The following is a 5,000-nucleotide window of genomic DNA, read 5'->3' as shown; positions in this document are numbered from 1 at the left end:
TGATCCGTGTCAGTATCTCTCATCTGAAGCCATTAGGGTGTGGGTGTGGGTGTGGGTGTGGGTGTGGGTGTGGGTGTGGGTGTGGGTGTGGGTGTGGGTGTGTGTGTGTGTGGGTGTGTGTGTGTGTGTGTGTGTGTGTGTGTGTGTGTGTGTGGGGCCGGTGGTACTGGGGCTAGGGCTGCTGTGAGCTCATGGCTTCTCTCCTCCTGATCCAGCTGCACACTCATATCTGCTCTGGCTAATCTCCTCTGCAGCTTTTACAGGCAGTCTCTGATTGGTCCCACCTGGCAATACTCCTTCCCACCACCATAATCAATCACAATATGTACATTATATATAATATATGTGTGTGTGTTTGTATATATAGTTTGTGTGTTTGTCTACTATTGTGTACTGTTGTTTGTGTGTGTTTGTATCTACTATTGTGTGCTGTTGTGTGTGTGTGTGTGTGTGTGTGTGTGTGTGTGTGTGTGTGTGTGTGTATGTATGTACTGTATGTGTGTTTGTGTGTGTGCTAGTGTTTTGTTCTGCAAGATAATAGAGTGAGCAGATGGGTACTGAGGAAGAGGACAGGCGCTCTCCGATCCTCCGCAAAACCCAGTGTTTATCCACCCGCCTCTGATCCCAACACACATCTTACTGAATGTGTGTGTGTGTGTGTGGGGCAGACAAGAGATCAAAAGGGAGAATGAGAGAGTGTGTTTTTTCATGTGGATCAGAGAGTACTGTTATGGAAAGTAAATGTCTTGATAAACAAGAGTGTGTGTTTGTGTGTGTGTCTGTGTGTGTCTATGTGTGTATATCATTTCTGCAGCAGACTAATATTATGTTATTCTCTATAAAAGACCCACTTCCTCTATCTGTTGCTATTTGTGTTAATCTTGTGTGTGTGTGTGTGTGTGTGTGTGTGTGTGTGTGTGTGTGTGTGTGTGTGTGTGTGTGTGTGTGTGTGTGTGTGTGTGTGTGTGTGTGTTAGCCGGCAGGTCATTACGGTTTGTTCTTGTCTGTTCCCTACTCTGTGTGTTTTTTGGTCTTTATTACTTATTTATCAACAATTGTGTGTGTGTGTGTGTGTGAGAGGTGTCTCTTGCTGGGAACAGAGGCCAGGCATGGCTCCAGCAGCAGTTAGAGAAGAGGAAACAAGAGGGGAACAAACCGTTGGTGTGTGTGTGTGTGTGTGTGTGTGTGTGTGTGTGTGTGTGTGTGTGTGTGTGTGTGTGTGTGTGTGTGTGTGTGTGTGTGTGTGTGTGTGTGGAAACAGAAAGAACTGTTTGTGTTGTGAAGAGAAATGAGGAAGTCACAGGAGTACGGCACATGGATCACTTGTCACGTTTGACCTGCCTTAGAAGATACTCGTGCTGTGTGTGTGTGTGTGTTGACCACTTTATGTGTTGTCTGATGAGAAGTGACATGTCTGTTTGCTCTTGAGGAGTGTTCTGCTACAACTAATAGAAACATCTGAACACACACACACACACACACACACACACACACACACACACACACACACACACGTACACACACAAATAAACAAGCAAAGACCACCTGTTGTAGAAATGTTTTTACACAGCACATTTCAAAACAGGAAAGGATGTCCTACCTTTGGGATAATAGTTCTCGTTTTTGAGATTGTTTTTAGGGCAGAATAGTGATGACATTTTCTTCTGTTTGTGGCCTTTTCACCTAAAAGTGTTAGATCACATACGCAGAGAATCCCTTTCAAGGCCCTTAGGTCGCGTTGAACACACTTTTCATGCTGAGTCATCACTGAGTGATACGAGGTGTGTGTGTGTGTGTGTGTGTGTGACCCTCTACATCAGGGACGTAGCTTCCACTGTAATGAACAGAACTGCCCTATACTCTGTGATGTGGCAGCGGTGCGGTACGTTCAGAGGTGACCCCAGTCCTGTAAAACATAACGCTCGTAACGCTCTGAGAGTGCAGGGCTTCCATGGCGGACTCTGTGTCAGCTGGCTGTGTGTGCTGTGATATGCAAACAACTATTCTCACTATGTTTGTAATTGTATCTGTATGGGAGTATGCATTTGGTGTGTGTGTGTGTGTGTGTGTGTGTGTGTGTGTGTGTGTGTGTGTGTGTGTGTGTGTGTGTGTGTGTGTGTGTGTGTGTGTGTGTGTGTGTGTGTGGTGTGGGTGTGGGTGTGGGTGTGGTGTATACGAGTGTGCATTTGATGTGCAGTATGTGTGTGTGTGTGTCTATAGGGCCTAGTTACGTCTAGGGAAATGGGGTGACGCCTGGTTTGTGTTTCAGTGTTGGCTGTAAGAGCGTAGGAAAAGAAGCCTGCTGAATACAGATGCACAACACATCTGCAGCAGAGAGAAACGGCAATGCAGTCTTGAGAGAGAGAGAGAGAGAGAGGGGGAGGGAGAGAGAGAGAGAGAGAGAGAGAGAGAGAATGAGACTCCCTGCTGGATCTGACAGCCATCATAAAGTTGAAGGTTGAAGTCTTTATAGAGTGGAATGAGGAATTCACATCACTTCTCCCTTCCTTTTTCACATCTCTCTCTCTCTTTCTCTATCTATCTATCCCTCCTCTCCTCTCCTCTTCCCTTGCTCCTATCTTTGTCATTTAAGGACATTGCCTGAGTTAAAATGGCATTCCGTTGCCAGAAAGGAATATTCACGTTAACACACACACACACACACACACACACACACACACACACACACACACACACACACACACACACACAATGTATCTCCTATGGTACATCTATCCTGGTGCAAAGAAAACACACACTTTCCATCTCATTCATGCACACACGCGCACACACACACACACACACACACACACACACACACACACACACACACACACACACACACACACACACACACACACACACACACACACACACACACACATAAGGAGCTCATCCCTGATAGCTCTCTATGTCTTCATCTGTCCTTGACGGAGTCTTACCATGATGTCATGCTTCACCTCTCTCAACTGGGAGGTTTGGAAAGCCATAGCTCCTTGGTGTATCACACACACACACACACACACACACACACACACACACACACACACACACACACACACACACACACACACACACACACACGCTCATGTTTTCTTCAGCTAGCCCTCAGTTCCATCATGTCATCCATGATCGCTGATGGTCGCTTGCCGTTCACTGGCTCGGAAAGTTCTTTCATGCTGCGTGCGCTGTTACACAGGTGCATTCTGGGAGGGCACATTTAGCGTTGACCTTGACCGATGGTTGACCCTGTAGCTCTGACCCTGACCTATGGGTGTGGCGCTGTGAAAAATGTTTGCGTGCACGAAAATGAGAAGGTTCAGCGCACCAGTGCAAACAGTGTACAAAGTCTAGAGCCTTGATTAGCTAATCATCATCATCATCATCATCACCATCATTGGTTTATCACATAAACACAAGCCCTTCTTCAAGTTCACATTCATCTTCATTACTGTAGCATTGTCTTTCTGTAGTACACACACACACGCGCGCACACACGCACGCACACACACACGCGCACACACACGCGCACACACACACACACACACACACACACACACACACACACACACACACACACACACACACACACACACACACACACACACACACACACACACACACACACACACACAGAGTTCCAAAGAACATAAACGTATAAACACAGAGATACACACCAGTGCCTTAGCCTGTGGTTAGCTGTTCCGATCATAGACAACAAGACCACATGTTCTCATCACACACACACACTCACACACACACACACACATACACACACACACACACGCACGCACACTCAAAAGCATGCAAAAAAAGCCCGTAAGACGTGAGGACAGCACTCTTGTTTTGATGAACAGGAATAGCCGTGACGTGTGTGTGTGTGTGTGTGTGTAGTTCTGGCACGCACGCACTCACACACTTCTCCTTTTCTGTGCTGCGCCACGCTTCCTTGTCTCTGTGTCTGGCCACAATAGCCTCCCTCTCTCCTTCAACACACAGGCCCCTTGTCTGGGACGAGCTGACAGCACCACAACACTCGTGGAAGTTTATTACCCCGGCATGCCCCCAGGCTGGGGCTTTTAATGTCCGTAGTACCCCTTTGGACCGAGCGAGCGGGAGTTAATTGCCCTCTCACACACACACACACACACAGCCTGGTCTGTAAATACAGCGGTGTTTCCCCCGCTGCACAAATTGCCGAGTGATCCAATGAGACCTGGAGCCACGCGGCTCAGCGCCGGATAGACGGGGAAGTCTTGACCACTAGTGACCCCTGGGATTGGGGGGCCTGCTGGACGTGTGTGTGTGTGTGTGTGTTTGTGTGTTTGTGTGTGTGTGTGCTTGTAAGGGTGCTGGACATGAGGGGAGACATGAGGGCGGATGGCAGGCAGCAGGCAGCGGGCAGCAGGCCCACCCTTCCGAGGGGTCACCAGCGGTCAAGACTTCCCTGACCATCCCCAGGGACCTCAGCTGCTGCTGAGGGTGATGGTGATGCTGGTGTGTGTGTGTCTGTGTGTGTCTGTGTGTGTGTGCTAGAGAGAGAGAGATGTGTGGGGGTTCTTTGTAGTATGTTCTTGTATGCAATTGTGTGAATGTTTGCTAATTCGTTATGCGCTGGGGAAAGTCAGCTTGGCTTTGGGCCGTGATCCTGAGGTCACTCCTTCAGGCCTACTGTACGTGTATGGGAGGCTGTCCTAGTGGGCAGTGGTCATGTATGTACTCGATCAGGCCTACAGTACGTGTATGGGAGGCTGTCCTAGTGGGCAGTGGTCATATATGTACTTGATCAGGCCTACAGTACAGTACGTGTATGGGAGGCTGTTCTAGTGGACAGTGGTCCTGTATGTACTTGATCAGGCCTACAGTACTGTACGTGTATGGGAGGCTGTTCTAGTGGGCAGTGGTCCTGTATGTACTTGATCAGGCCTACAGTACTGTACGTGTATGGGAGGCTGTCCTAGTGGGCAGTGGTCCTGTATGTACTTGATCAGGCCTACAGT

The 5,000-nt window shown here is 48.4% G+C and overlaps 1 protein-coding gene across 1 annotated transcript in view; it reads left to right on the top strand.

Moving 5' to 3' along the window:
* cdkal1 (CDK5 regulatory subunit associated protein 1-like 1) overlaps positions 1 to 5,000 on the top strand; it is a 257,811-nt gene that overhangs the window by 106,764 nt on the left and 146,047 nt on the right. The window lies entirely within an intron of this gene.

The sequence above is a fragment of the Sardina pilchardus genome, chromosome 6 (assembly GCF_963854185.1).
Source record: "Sardina pilchardus chromosome 6, fSarPil1.1, whole genome shotgun sequence".
Taxonomy (NCBI): Eukaryota; Metazoa; Chordata; class Actinopteri; order Clupeiformes; family Clupeidae; genus Sardina; species Sardina pilchardus.
This window is presented reverse-complemented; position numbering and strand designations above follow the sequence as displayed.